This window comes from Pinus tabuliformis, chromosome 8 (genome assembly GCF_031772625.1).
Source record: "Pinus tabuliformis cultivar Carrire ecotype Pingquan chromosome 8, CPIR1, whole genome shotgun sequence".
Classification (NCBI taxonomy): domain Eukaryota; kingdom Viridiplantae; phylum Streptophyta; class Pinopsida; order Pinales; family Pinaceae; genus Pinus; species Pinus tabuliformis.
Genome location: NC_142294.1, coordinates 839,932,694 through 839,949,449, shown reverse-complemented (window position 1 = coordinate 839,949,449; position 16,756 = coordinate 839,932,694).

Genomic DNA, 16,756 nt, shown 5'->3' with positions numbered 1-16,756 from the left:
AAATACTTCAATATATAAGTCATAAAGTGTGGATGTGATGTGATAGTGTAGAGAGGAAGTGTGAAGAAGACATAATTCTATGGATTGGACATGAATAAATATAAAGAAGACGTGTAATATGAGCATAGAACGCATTTAGAACAAGGTTCCAAAGTATGTAGTGAAGTCTATAATTGACTATTATAGATGAACACAACAATGTAGAGTGCTAAATAAAAGATGACTATTTCAATAAGTGAGAGGAGTAAGGTTTAATCCTTATAGAAGATAATTCTTGTAATGAACAAAGTAAAACTATAAAGTATAGAGTAGAGAGAAATGTGGAGAGTTGTGAAGATACGACTTAGTGTTGTCAACATATTTGTAAACTATAGAGAAGCAAACAATGTATAAAGTTGAGAAGGAAAAACAATATAACTCATATTCATTACTAGATAAAGGTTTTTGTGTTTCCTTCAGGTTGGTACCTACAAGAATATTTAGATAAATAAGTTTTGTGGTTTTCTCCGTTCAAGGATTTCCACATACATTTAGTGTTCCCATTTGTTTCTTACATGATTGATGTTTATATGGTTTGATTTTTTGTTAATTGGTAAATTGGTAAATTTACAATTATACTGATTCACACCCCCTCTCTATATAATCATAGTTCCAACAATTAGTATTAGAACAAGTTCCTTCAAAGACAAACTAACCATTGGAAGGAATATCATAAGGGAATGTAGCTAGTCAAAAGGGTTCTTGATCCAGATTGGACCATTACAATGTTTTTCATCCAACTCAATGTTTTCATAGTGGAAAAAAGTGGAGGAATTAGTTCTCAAGACCATTTTTACGGGACCCAATTTAACAAAATAGTGTCTAAAAACTTTCAGGAGTATTTTATGGCATCAAATGACATTTTAGGGGGTAAATATTTATTGCTAAATATATGCACCTTTGTTTCCTACTCTACACATAGAGATCTTTCGAACACCATAAGAATCACATCAATCAGAGTCTATATGCAAAAGTTATGCCACTCAAAAGTTGACCTTCTTGTTTTCACCAACATTATTTGAGAGAATGATACATTAACCCCATTATTCATGAAAAAGGGGATAGCCACATGATTCTGGTGATGAATACTCTAGAATATTCTATATTATATATTTGGTTAAGATTTGTTATAGTCAACCCTAACCACAAGTAGGCTATTGTGTTGTGTAACAACCATGCCACTAGGAGGAAATGGGTTCCATTTTTTCAAGTATCTTTGCTCCATGGATGAGAAAAAATAGCCAAAAGGGATAGGAGATAAGTAACACAGAGAACATTTGTGCACTGTCGTAGTCCATGGGCCACGGGCCATACTTCTTTGTACTCACATCCATATTTATATTCAGAGAATGAGAGTAGAGTGCCCTCACGTTCTCGCTGGGTTTTTCTCCCAAAAGGGTTTCCTAGGTTATATCTTGGGTCAAATGTGTGTGAGAGATTTTATTTCAGTGTTCTCTATTTTTTTCATAATTTTTAATTCGCATACATGCACTATTAACACTATTCTACAAATCTAGAAATATAAAAAAAAAATTAAAACTATAGTAATGTAGAATTTTATATTTTAAATATAATTTTATTAGATCTGTTGTGACAAGTTGTCTAGTGAAATATCCATGGTAGTTTACAAATCATATTGACATCAACGAAATATTCTTTGGGTATGTTGTGGAGATTTGTGGGGGATCTAGATTGATTGGGCCAAAATCTGTAAAACCCTAATCAAGGTCAATGAATCTGTGAATAACCCTTGTGATCCTATAGAGGAGAGGTTTTCATGGCTATAATAACAATTATTAGATATAAATCGTAATGTAAGTATCATTATGGAAGACCTAAGAAATAAGATTGGGATATTTGGATAATATGGGGGTTTAAAATAAAGAACAAATAAGAGGGGGGGACAAAATATCAGGAAGAAATAGAGAACTAACCAAAGAAAGGACCCACAAAAATATCAACATAATTCGATTGTTGTGAATAATCATAGTCCCCATTAAAAATGGAAGTGAAGGTCAATATCAAGTTGCGTCATGAATATATCAATTCTCTAAAGGTAAATCAATGGTTAAAGCAACTGGAAGTTTATTTCAGTGTCCATCACATTGAAGAAGAATACAAGATTTCATTTGTGCAGATGAAATTACAAGGCCATGCCTTGAATTTGTGGGAAATCCACATGGAGACCCTAAGGTTTAAGGGATGGCCTCCATTGACTAACATGGACAAATTTAAAACCCTCATTAATTCATAGTTTTACTTTATTGGGTATATAGAGGACTAGTGGATCCGGTGGCACTGCTTTTGGAAAAAGCCATTGAAAAGCATGTAGAAATGCACCACATAGTTCAGAAACATGGCCATAATGTTTGGTATTTCCCCAAAGAAACCAGATGTACTCCAAAAGTATCTAGGGGGTTTACACCACCATTTACAAGAATACGTGATGTTGTTCAAATCTAGATCGGTGGATGAGTTGTTGACTTAGTCGGGCTTGACCCAAGTCCAGAGGTCATTTAGCCAAGCAAATCCCAGTATTATTGGCCCTTTTGGAAATAGCCTGTGAAGTGCAGACTGAGGTCTCACCTGAAGTAGTATGGGAGGGTGCTAGAACTAGGTTTCCACACCTTGAGGATGTTTGATATGTTGGGACTGGTACGCAGTCCAACCTTCACGCTTACTGTGCTACGCGCACCAGTGGGCACCTCGTGGCCTGTGATGCTATCTTTGAGTAGTCCTATTCACAGCGCGATCCTTGTTATTTACCCAAGTCTTTCCTAGTTATGAACAGTTAGATGATTACTTAGATTATTTTCACATATAAGTATTCTGAACCATACCAACATCTACTCAAATACATGTAGTAAATAAACAGAGTAAAATTAATGCATAACAATAGAATAATGATTCAAGACCAGATGCACAGAATTAGGATAAACTTCCCTTTATTAAATTTCTATCCTGATTATAGACTCGACTCCACCTTGCGCACTCAGTTGCAGGGGTCCGCGCACTCAGCCATGGACTCTACTAGGCCTCTGCACATTGAGCTACAGAGCCTCTTCGTACTACTACAACCCAAGACATTCAGAATTCTACTCTATGTTTGAACCATTCCTTCGCTACTCTCTATCAACTCAACTCCCTTTACAACTTAGATCCTCGCTCTATTTATACAATACCATGGGCCATGGACCATGGGTAGGCTGACTTTACACTAGTTTACAATACAATGCTTAGGGCGGACAACCCTACGACTCAATTGTACACTTCACGCACTGCTCTCGCAATTCGCGGGTTTTACAACATCTTTCACCAGAACTTGGGCTTTGAGCCCCAAAGCTTTCTGTGGGGGGATTCCATGCCCAACAAGCCCCCAACACAATCATCATGACTCGTCCCGAGTCACTTTTCTAGTGCAATGATGTTGGCGTGGAGCCCCTCCAACTGATCCTGTACTGCACGAAGGTCCGCAACGCATTGTTCTGCAGTCTGCTGGATCTGCTCCACTCTCTCAGCTGAAGTCTCATTGACAGCGGAAAATCCCTATCTTAAGGCATGCATCATTTTCATCTATGCGAGCTTTCCTTCGATGTTTATCGTGATGGGGAAGGCCTCATTAATCGAAGGCTGGATGCGCACTTTAAGGACTGCCTCTTTCTGTCACGTAACATCCACTTGTTCCTTCAACACCTTTGCCTGCTGTAGCTTCACAAGCTATTGGGTTAGGACAACTATCTGCGCCATTCCGTGCACACTATCATACTGCACCTGAGGCTCTCATGCTTCCGTTTCTAGGCGCTGTATGTTGGGGTCCTCCTGTAATGAAGTGAGGGTCATGAAGGATTCTTCCAACATAGTAGTGCAGTTCTGTACTGCCTGTCCTATTTCTTCCAACCCTTCTTGAATAGCACCAACGTGCTATTCCTGTACTTCTGGGGGAGTAGAAAACTGCACCTTTAATCGCACCTCGAAACCTAGAGGTTGAGGTCCAGTTGTACTCTCGTTTCTTCCCCCTTTTCCTCGGAGAATCCAGTCGCCAATCGGTGGATCAGCTCCGCTACTGGCAGATCTATCGAGAGGGAAAATTCTGGGATGTTTCTACAAGCATTGTCTACCTCCTACTCCAGTCCTTGAGTTTTGGCAACTAGTTCATCATGTTGTCGGCTGAGCTATTCCATATTGATCTTTTGTTCACTCAATACCTATAGCGCGCAACCTTCTTTGGTGTGGAGCTCGGTTGTGACCCCATCCTGTAAGTGGTACAAGGTTTCTTATGGGAGGGAAACCAAGTTTAAGTCTAGTCCCTTAATCCTTCCCACCACAGCTTGGTCAACTTCATTCGTTGTGGCTAACGTGCCCTCGAGGAACGCAAAAGCAACATCTATTCTACCTCTGATGTACCTGCTGCGACATATGGGGCCATCATTCTTGTTTGTGGGGGTTGCACCTGTAGTTCCTATAACTACGCTCTTAGCACCCCCAACACAGTGTTCTACTCCATCATCACCTCTTGGAGTGCATCCTTAGTGACATCGTGAACTGTTTCGCTGATGTCAAAAAGATCACCTTCTATAAGCGTGATCGGGTCGATGGATATCTTCGATGCCTTAACCTTCTTTCTGGGGACCGGTCTCTCAGGGATGCACGACCGTTTCAACTGTTGCGAGGTGGTTTCTGGGTCCACACATTCTTCGGCTAGGTTTATGTCCTTAGCCCCTTTCCCTGTGGAAATCTCACGGCCCGCCTCGGCCCCTTCTGTTGGTGCTATTTTTGTTTCTGCTGCATCAGATGTCTTTTGTTGTGTGACTACCTCTGTTGCTGCTTTTTCTGACACCTCTTTCTAGCTAGCTATTTTTTCCTTTGTTGAGCTATGGCACTTTCCATTCCTGCCAATTCTGGGGCGCACCACTCTGGAGGCCATGTTTCCAACGCTATGAAGATGCCGTCGTCAGTAGCATGGAATGGGAGCTTCGTCCATTCCTTCGTTGAATCTTTCCACGCTGGACATAAATGTTGTGCATGTCTACTTTGAACTCTGCAAAGCTCCACAGAGTGGCGTACACTGTGGGAGACAACCGTGGTCTTCTATTGATCCACATCCAGATGCTCGCCTCCATCAGCACCCAAAAAACCTTGATTGCGTGAATCTTCTTCGCATCCTTAGTAGCCCAGAGCGAAGCGTACTTCGTGGCCTTAGGTAATTCCTGGTCAATATTTAGGAACTGGCTATCTTCCAGTAGTTCACCCGCTACCAAAAATATGGATAAGAGAAATCACGTGTAGTGGAAGGTCTTACCCTACTCTTGGGCCTCCTTGCAGTTTGTCAAAAATTCCACACAAAGGAACTCAACCCAGTTGAACTGGACCCCCTTCGCGCATTGTTCGGCTAGTGCAACCATAGGTGTTGATAGTTCATCAGTGCAACACTTTCGTATTAATTTTCTAGCCAGAAGCTAGGTAGCTATACACATGCATTTGTCCTTAATACTCACAATTACATAGCCTCACTTCTCCTTTTCGAACTTGTATTTAGTTTTCATGGCTTCTACGAGAGCCAAATCACTGCTTTTCCTCGCCATAATTATAGGGTCCTTTTCCTTACAGAGAAGTCAAGAAATCCAGTGAATAAGCTCCGCCATGAAGGGAATAGGCTCCTCCAGCCAAAGATACCCATCATGCACCGGACATATCAGCTGCCTGATGACGAAAATGGTGATGGGCACGTAGTGAAAGTGGGGTATCCATCGTAGATGAAGTAACCTGTCCTTCTCCACACAGCGCAACCATTTTCTTGGCTCTAACGTGATTAATGGCCCCTCCAAATTTTGTTTCATCAAGCTCTCCGTTGTTAGGTGTAGGAACTGTTGGCATTATGATGCATGTGTTGTAGTTGATGGAAACCCACTTGTAGTAGAACAACTCACTTGTATATGGTAACTAGATGAATCTACAGAAGAGATATTAGATGTGATAGAATGCATGACAGTGTTGTTTACAGATGTAATGAAATGCGGGGCAGTTTCAAGGAATCAATTTAGAAGGCAACTCACTCAGATGAAGGATCACAGTACAACATGACAATAACAAAGAATTATAGCTTAGACTACAAAGAATGAAGAAACAGAGGTATATGTAGGTTCACCTTGACCAAGCTGCGTATACATGTAGGCTAATAGAACAAAAGGTGTGTATAACATACACACACACTTTCACAGAAGGAAAAGCATGTATACCTTGGAAAACTAAGCTTTTGGTCTGTGGTATTAGATCCATGGTATTGGTCCAAGGTATCTGGTCCAAGGTATTGACCCTAGGTATTTGGTCCAAGGTATTGGTCCTAGGTGGTTTGGTCCATGGTATTGAGAAAGGCCTAAAACTATAAAAGGAGGAGAAGATTAGTAGGCCAAGTGTGCAAGTATTGAATATCTGATGAAATGTGAGATCTAGTATGCAGGTTATTGGGTTATGGTGTATTGATTGATCTAAACCAAGGATGAACCTTAACGTATGATGAGGGATTAGATCTAATGATGGATCAGGATCTTAAGGCATAAAATGAACAATCATTATGTCTTTTTCTCATGTATATTCTAGATCTGAACACTGACGCATATATTATTCTATAAATAATATGATCTGGATATAACTAAAGTTTGGAATAGCTGCAGAACTCTGAATTTATATTTGCAGATGTATACATTGGTTGGATTTGAGAAAACCATGTATACATGCAGGTTTGACACATGGAAGTAGCGTATACCTTATAAAATATTTTTTAGTTGTTTCTCTTTACTGTTGTAGTGTTCTGGGTTTTGGTTTGAGTTTTGGTTGCTGTATTCTAGTGACAATTTTCTAAATGATCAGATTGATTGGTTGTCTAAGTGAATGATTGATTCAGTTGTGGTTGGTTCAAAAGGTGATTGGTTGATTCAGATGTACTTGATGATTGACTGATGTTGTTGATGGATCCAGTCTGAAAATTTATGAAACGTGGTCCTTGGAGGAAGAGAGAAGGTCATAGCCTTCTGTAGGTCAGCGCCTACGTACTAGAAAACATATCGGCTAGTACAAGAGTTAGGGGGTTGTAGCTCCCTTCCAGGAGAAGCTGGAGAATGAGAGAAGGTTGTAACCTTCTGCAGGTAGAAGCCTGCGTACTGGTATAAGTCTACACTGGTACAAAAATTGTAAACATATTTTTCTTATTATTAAAAGAAGACAGAGACGAAAATAGTAGGTGGGTTTCACCCACATTGGGTTTCCACCTTATATCTTGGTGTTCATGTGTGTTTCTTATATGTGATGCTTTATTTTGCTTTTACTACACTATCTAATGAATTCCTAATATACTGGTTAAAGTTCAATGCATGATAAATTGGGTAAATCAAAAGATCTCTACATATACGATGGTTGCCTTAAGTACAATCGCGTATATGTGCTAGTTCACTTAACTGAAGTAGCATATACAAATATTTTTTTAAAATTAAATTATTGATCTGATAATACTGATTCAACCCCCCTCTCAGTATTATTTCCAAAAATTGGTATCAGAGCAGGTCCTTCAGAAGAAGCTTGATCACTTGAAGGAAGATCCATCATCATGAGTAATCAAGAAAGCGGGGGATCCATCAGACCGCTAATCTTTGATGGGAGAAACTTTGTTTATTGGAAGATAAGAACTACAGACTGTCTTTAATCACTTGGAACAGATTCCGGGGAAATCGTGGAAGGAGGATATACATTTCCATCAGTAATTCCTATAGATATGACAGGTAAAAAGCAATATGAAACCAATGCCAAGGCTGTCAATACATTATTGGGAAGTTTGTCACAATCAAATTTTGCCAAAGTTATGCAGCTCAAATCAGCTAAAGAAATATGGGACAAAATCGTTCTAAGCTATGAAGGAGACTCTCAGGTAAAACGTGCTAAACTGCAAACTCTCAGAATTCAATATGAAACTCTTAAGATGCACATTGATGAAAGTATAGCTAGTTACTTCCTACGTATGGATGAGGTTGTTAATTTCATGAAGAATCTGGGTGAAGAGATAAAGGAAGTTACCTTAGTTGAGAAAGTTTTAAGATCCTTGTCTGCTAAATTTGAATCAAAAGTATCTACCATAGAAGAAAAACAGGATCTACAGACTATTACTATGACAAAGCTTCATGGAATCTTAACTGCCTTTGAGATGAGAAAAGGAGGCCCATTAGATATGAGAGAAGCTGCATTTAAAGCTTCAACAAAAGGAAGAGAAGAACTCAATGAATCAGGACATATTTTAGAAGAAGAAGATGAAGTAAACTTTGTTAAGAAGCTTCAACGAGGTTCCAGAAGATTCAGAGGTAAACTACCTTTCAAATGTTTTTCCTGTGGTAGAGTCGATCATTATGCTGCCAAATGTCCTCATAAAGACAAATATGATAAAGGAAAGGAACCTACAAAATGGAATAGAAAACAATGTGTAAGTAAAAAGAGCTACTATACTCATGAAGATAGCGATGGTTTATCAAATAGTGATGAAGATGAAAATAGTAATGACTATAGACTTCTGATGGCTTATGAAGATGATAATTTCTGTTATGCTTTAGTTGAATATGACCTTTACGAAGAAATCTCTAAACTCAAAAGCCGTTTAGAAGAAAAGAACATGATTATAGATACCTTGACATACCAACTTGCTGAAAGAGAAAAACACAATGAAAAACTAGAATGTGAAATTGTGGGTCTAAGAAAGGATCTTGAGAAAACAAAAGCTCTCAATCTTAGATTTGCTAAAGGATCAGAAACCTTAAATGAAATATCAAAGTGCAGCATTCTCCTTTAATAAAGACAAGTCTTGGATATACTGAAGAAGCATCTCAATCAGAGAAGCCATCAACCTCCACTAAAAGCTATATTGATGCAACAAAGAACAGTGTACAATATGAAAATCATTAGCAAAGGCATAAAGTAGATCACCAAGTAAATTAGGCTCAATTTACTTCAAGGATGAACAGAAGCCAAAACCAACCTCAGGTAAATCACACAAAATTTTCTTCAAAGATGAATATCAATAGAAACTACAATCACCAGGTCAATAGATTCGATAATCGTAGGAACTTCTTTAATGGTCAATGCTTTTCATATCATAACTTTGAACACAAGGCTACTCAATGTGTTGCTTACAAGACCATCACGACTAGAGAAGCACAAAATCAAAGGAATGTGACAGGGATCAAGAAAAGTTCCTACAATAACTTTTCTCTTCTTGAAAATGAAATAGAATGCTCAATCTGTAACAACTTCAACCATGAAGAATCTGAATGCAGGAGTAAATTTCGGAAAATATCTTAAAAGGAGCAAACTCCATTAAATCCAAAAATATGGAGAAAGAAAGAACCACAAATAGAAAGATGTGGCATAGCCTTGTATGCAGAAGGACAAGAAAATCAGTGGTACATCGACAGTGGATGCTCAAAACACATGACAGGTGACAAAGAAACACTTCACTCATATAATGTCTTAGAAAAGGAAAAGAATGTCTCATTTGGAAATGACACTCCTACTATCATAAAAGGTAAAGGCTCTGTTTTCTTGAAAGAAAAGGTTAAAGATGGGAATGTTATGTATGTTGATGGTCTAAAGAATAACCTGTTGAGTGTCAGTCAAATGTGTGATCAAGGAAATGAAGTGGTATTTCGATCAAACATATGTGTTGTTCATGAGCTTGATACAAGAGAAACCGTGATCAAAGGTACAAGAACTCCAAACAATTTATAAATACTCAAGGGAGGACAACAATAATGCTATCTAAGAAAAAATGATGAAAACTGGCTATGGCAGAGAAGGTTGGGGCATCTAAGCTTTTCTCAAATAAGAAAAGCATGCATATTCCAGGCTGTTCGTAATATTACTAATATCAGCATTCCTGGAAAATACAATATGCAAATCATGTTAATTTGGTAAGCAAACCAGATCTCACTTCATTGAAAAAGAAGGGTCAGCTAGTATGCCTCTTGAACTTGTTCATACTGATTTATGTGGACCATCAAGGAAAAAGTCACCTCATGGAGAAGAATACTTTATATTGTTCATTGATTATTTTTCGAGAATGTGTTGGATAGGTCTTCTAAAGCATAAATATGAAGCATTTGAAAAATTCAAAGCCTTCAAAGCTTTGGTTGAAAATGAATCAGATCGCAAAATCAAATGCCTTAGATCTGATTGAGGAGGGGAATTTACCTCGAACGAGTTCTTTGAATTTTGTGAACAACATGGAATAAAGATGCAGTTCTCCACCGCAAGGAATCCTCAACAAAATGGAGTGGTAGAAAGAATGAATAGAACTATTCAACAAATGGCTCGAGCTATGCTAGATGAATCTAGAACTCCTGCAACCTTCTGGGGTGAAGCTATATTCGCCGCCATCACTATTCTCAACCAAACAAATGTTCGGGTAAACAGCACTCAAACTCCACATGAAATTTGGTATGGTAAGACTCCTATTGTAAAATTATTCAAAGTTTTTGGAAGCAAATGTTACATCAAAAGGACTGATGAAAAACTTGGTAAGTTTGAACCTAGAGCAGTTGAAGGTATTTGGCTACTCTTCCCGAAGTAAAGGATATAAATGTTATAATAAAAGACTTGGGAAAATTATTGAAAGTATTGATGTTGTGGTTGATGAAGCATGCAAAAATCCAAAATAGATAAAAACCAAAGATTATGACAATGAAGAAGATGAGGATCATTTTCCCACATCAAATCACACTGATTCTGAAGAAGAAACCAATGAAGCACCATAAGAAGAGATAACGATAGAAGAAAAGACTCCATCCAGGTATGTTCAGAAAAATCATCTAGAAACTCAAATTTTAGGAGAAAAAGGGGCAAGTGTGTAGAAAAGAAGAACTATTACAGAAGCCTCAAGCTATCTAGCATTATTGTCTTCCACCAAACCTCAAAATGTAAATGAAGCATGCAAATTTGAATTTTGGGTCAAGGCCATGAATGAAGATCTTGAGCAAATTGAAAAGAATAATACTTGTGAATTATTTCCTAGACCTCATGATAAGAATATCATAGGAACTAAATGGGTATTCAAAAACAAGCTAAACGAAAATGGCGAAGTTATTAGAAACAAGGCCAGACTTGTTTGTAAAGGATATGCTCAACAAGAAGGTATAGATTTTGAAGAAACTTTTGCACCTGTTGCTAGACTTGAAGCCATAAGAATGTTTCTTGCTCTTTCTAGTTTTTAGAAATTCAAAGTATACCAAATGGATGTAAAATCTGCCTTTATTAATGGAGACTTAGAAGAAGAAGTCTATATTGAACAACCAGAAGGATTCATTCTTGGAAATGATGCAAAAATTGTATGCAGACTCAGAAAGGTTCTCTATGGTCTAAAACAGGCTCCAAGGGCCTGGTATTACTGTCTTGACAAATATCCCCACCAACAGGGTTTTTCAAAGGGGTCAGCAGATAGCAATCTATATACAAATATTGACACTGAAAAATTGCTAATAATTGTTGTTTATGTTGATGATATCATTTTTGGTAGCAATGAAGAATCCATGAGTCATAATTTTTCCTCAGTAATGCAGCAAGAATTTGAAATGTCCTTGCTTGGTGAGCTTACTTATTTTCTTGGTCTACAAGTTCAACAAAATAAAGATGGTATTTTTCTTTTACAAACCAAATATCTCAAACAGATCTTGAAAAAATATGACATGGAAGATTGTAAACTAATATGTACCCCAATGGTAATAGGATGCAGTATCAGCTCAAATGATGGATCAACAGCAGTACATCAACCAACTTACAGATCCATGATTGGCAGTATGCTTTATCTAATAGGCACCCGACCTGACATCATGCATGCAATAGGAATAGTTGGAAGATTCCAAACAAATCCAAAGGAATCACACCTTCAAGGAGTCAAAAGGATTTTCAAATATCTACAAGGAACACAAAACTTTGGTTTATGGTATCCTAGAGATACAGATCTTACTCTTCATGCATATACAGATGCAGATTGGGTAGGAAGTGTTGATGACAGAAAAATCACTAGTGGTGGTGCACTCTATATGGGTTCCAGGTTAGTGTCTTGGTTCAGCAAGAAACAAAGTTCAATTGCATTATCTACAGCTGAAGCAAAATATGTGGCTGCTGCATCTTGTTGCACACAACTACTTTGGATGATGCAAACCTTGCAAGAAATTCAAATCACATGTACTCCACCCATCTCCATTCTATGTGATAATACAAGTGCCAACAATATTTCAAAGAATCCAGTCATGCACTCAAAGACCAAGCACATACCCATCAAATATCATTTTCTATGAGAACAAGTGCTTAAACAAAAGGTCAAATTGGAGTATGTTCCCTCCAAAGAATAGGTTGCTGATATATTCACTAAACCACTACCTAGAGAGACATTTGAATATCTCAGACAAAAGTTGGGATTTGTTGCTGCATCATCCTGCTGTTAAATCCTTTTTTCCAGAGAAAGGTTGTTTTACGTGAGTTTCATGAAGCGTAGTCACATACATAGATGGGTTTCTGTGGGCACAGTCACGTATATGTTGGTTTGAGGAAAAGCAGTGGGCTAGACTCAAAAAAATGGGCTCTGATATGGTTCTGCCAATTATCTGCTCTATTTGATTATGGTTATAATCTGCTGATAACATGCGGAACTATGTTGGTCCTCATAAGCTGTTCATAACTTGATCTATATCTGATTGATGATGATGCCTTGATATTTCTTATAGATATATGCAATAATCAAATCTGACGGTAAACATCTAGCACAGGTTCAGGGGGAGCATATGCTTCTAATAATGCATTGTTGGCATTATCTTAGAATATCTTGGTACAGATCTGCATAATTGTTTTTATTCAGGTGACTCTTTTGATGATGGAAATATACATGCTATTGATCCTGATGTTGCTAATGGTGCAGATCATATATGGTATATGATAGTTGTTGATAGCTATCATGGTCTTTTTTAGATTGGTTGTCCTTATTATAAATGTCATGTATATCATTTAATGTAAAGGTCATGAAAAGACCTAATTTGTAAGCCCACTATGCATGGGATGGATGATGTAATATTTCTTGTTTTTTTCATGTATAAACAATTGGTATATCCCCACTTGGTTGGGTGGATGAGTCAAATTTGGTATATCCCCACTTGGTTGGGAGATGGATGTATGTATGAGTCATTGGTGATAGGAAGGTCATTGGTGATGTATGTATAGAGTCATGTTATTCTTTTAGAAAATCCTTTTGCAGACTTTGCTTGTGCTCAAGGGGAGGATGGACTCAATCATGGGAGCTCAATTAGTACACTTCAACATATCAGAGAATTTAGCATGTACTCAGGGGGAGCATGACCCTTTGCCCTTGATGTCAAAGGGGAGAGTGACTTGGTTTTGTTGTTGCCATCAAGTCCAAAGGGGGAGATTGTTGGCATTATGATGCATGTGTTGTACTTGATGGCAACCCACTTGTAGCAGAACAAATCACTTGTATGTGGTAACTAGATGAATCTACAGAAGAGATATTAGATGTGACAGAATGCATGACAGTGGTGTTTACAGATGTAATGAAATGCAGGGAAGTTTCAAGGAATCAGTTCATAAGGCAACTCACTCAGATGAAGGATCACTGTACAACATGACAACAACAAAGAATTACAACTCAGACTACAAAGAATGAAGAAAGAGAGGTATACGCAGGTTCACCTTGACCAAGCTACGTATACATGTAGGTTAACAGAACAAAATCTATTTATAACATACAAATGCACTTTCACAGAAGGAAAAGTGTGTATACCTTGGAAAACTAAGCTTTTGGTCCATGGTATTGGGTCCATGGTATTTTGATCCATGGTATTGGTCCAAGGTATTTGGTCCAAGGTATTGACCCTAGGTATTTGGTCCATGTATTGATCTTAAGTGGTTTTGGTCCATGGTATTGAGAAAGGCTTAGAACTATAAAAGGAGGAGAAGATCATTAGGCCAGGTGTGCGAGCATCGAATATCCGATGAAGTGTGAGATCTAGCATGCAGGTTCTTGCATTATGGTGCATCGTTGAATCTAAACCAAGGATGAACCTTAGTGGATGATGAGGGATTAGATCTAATGATGGATCAGGATCTTAAGGCGTAAAATGAACTATCAATATGTGTTTTTCTCATGTATATTCTAGATCTAAATACTGATGCATATATTATTCTGTAAATGATATGATCTGGGTATAACTAAAGTCTAGAATAGCTGCAGAACTTTGAATTTATATTTGCAGATGTATATGCTAGTTGGATTTGATAAAAGCACATATACACACAAGTTCGACACATGGAAGTAGTGTATACCTTATAAAATATGTTTCAGTTGTTTTTATTTATAGTTGTAGAGTTCTGGGTTCTGGTTTGAGTTCTGGTTATTGTATTCTGGTGATAGTTTTTTGAATGATCAGATTGATGGGTTGTCAAAGTGAATGATTGATTCAGTTGTGGTTGGTTCAAAAGGTGATTGGTTGATGCAGATGTATTTCATGATTGAATGATGTTGTTGATGGAACCAGTCTAAAAATTTATGAAACGTGGTCCCTGGAGGAAGAGAGAAGGTCATAGCCTTCTGTAGGGCGGATCCTACGTACTAGCAAACATATCGGCTAGTAAAAGAGCTAGGGGGGTGTAGTTCCCTTCCAGGAGAAGCTGGAGAATGAGAGAAGGTTGTAACATTCTGCAGGTAGAAGCCAGCCTACTAGTATAAGTCTACACCAGTACAAAAATTGTAAACAGATTTTTCTTATTATTAAAAGAAACAGAGACGACAACAACAGGTGGTTTTCAGCCACATTGGGTTTCCACCTTATATCTTGGTGTTCATGTGTGTTTCTTATGTGATATGCTTTATTTTGCTTTTACTGCACTGTCTAATGAATTCCTGATATACTGGTTAAAGTTCAATGCATGATAAATTGGGTAAATCAAAATATCTCTGCATATATGGTGGTTGCCTTAAGTACAGTGGTGTATACATGGTAGTTCAGTTAATTGAAGTATAATATACAAATCTGTTTTGAAAATTAAATTATTGATCTGATAATACTAATTCACCCCACCTCTCGGTATTATTTCCAATAGGAACTTCTTGTTGTCCGTGAGGTCCCATCTTCGAATTTCAGGGTAGGCACTTGGCCTAGGAGCTGACCTTCAAAAGTAATTCCATTTGGGAGGAGCATGTTCTGGAGCTCACTCTTCATGTCATCCAGGTCTTTTAGCACCCTAACTTTCCCTTTCCATGGAGGGACGTACGTGGGTAACTTTGCTATGGAAGGCATTGGTGGGACGTCCTCCTCCACATCTTCTTGCTCCTCTATTAGATCAATTAGAGCACATAAGTCCTCCTCCTCTTCCTCTGATTCAATGGTGATGGCCTTGCCTTTTTCTTCCATAGTCTATTTATCTTTTTTCGGCCACGGTGTCCATGGTGATTTTGGAACTTCTAGTGCAACCTTTGCATCTCCAGGCTCCTTAGTAGTATCTTCAGAAAATTTCGTACCTGGCTTTGTAGCAGCCATCATGTTTGAACAAGATATGTTCTGTCGCGTACTTAAAGATGGTAAGATTACTCGGTGCTCAATACTCTACAACTGCTCAAATCTCAAACAACCAAGTGTTGTATCATGCTTAGGCCTTGGAGTTTTATAGCATCTTTTGAATTTGAATTCAGCCTTTCCCCCCACTTCTGAGTCATTAATGCATTCTTGGTGGCAGATTGTCCCAAATCTAGCTCTTAATTCGTGTCTTAATTGCCCACTGCCCGCTCCATTTTGCCTTAAATAGGACATCTTGTCATGAACAGTGATGTCAACGATTACTTCCCAGTTGACCCACGTGGCAGTGCAACCCCCCTGTGTCGGTGCGAACCTTGTACCATGATGATTCTGTGCACACCTCCTTCACCGCGTAGTTCCCAAACAGAGTCTTTTAGAGTCCCACGCTCTCTTTCAAATGTCTGGAGCACTGAGATTGTGCTCCCTACGACAAGTTAGGTGGTCGCACCATTTGTGCAAGACATCAATTCACCTTTCAATGTAGTCCATGGACTCTTCTTAATTTCACTCACAACACCCGGCGCCACGTGTTTTATCTTATGTGGTGTGCTTCCCTTATTACTGCGTTCGGTAAGTTGCAGTCTCAACCATGGTAAAATAATCATAAATTCTCAGCAACACTCTTTCAATGCAGTGGTATGACCATCTATATCTTGCCTTATCATCCTTGGTTTATCGACGAGACATGCTTGCGTGACCTCGTTTTCCAGTCTTTTGATCTCAGCATCCTTTAACATGCTTTTCTTCCTCAATCGTACCCGATCTTCTTTGAGTTCGCAAAGTGTAAGGTTCCCTTGTTGAATGGATTCCTGAATCCTTATACGGTCATCCTCGTATATCTCTGTGATTCCTTCGTCTTCGTCTTAGCGTGCTACCATAACTATGGGAGCTATTACGTGTGGATTCCTTTCGGTATTCCCTTCAGAAATCTCAAGTTCTACTCTATTTTCACACCTTTGGAATCATCTCCATGCTCAGCTTTTTGCACATGGTCCTATAAGCCCATCGAACCATTGGCACGTGTAGGTCCCAATCGATTCGTCTTGTCTAGTGAACCTTGTTCAATACTTTTCACACCCTATGGAATGCCTTGTTGTGGAGAA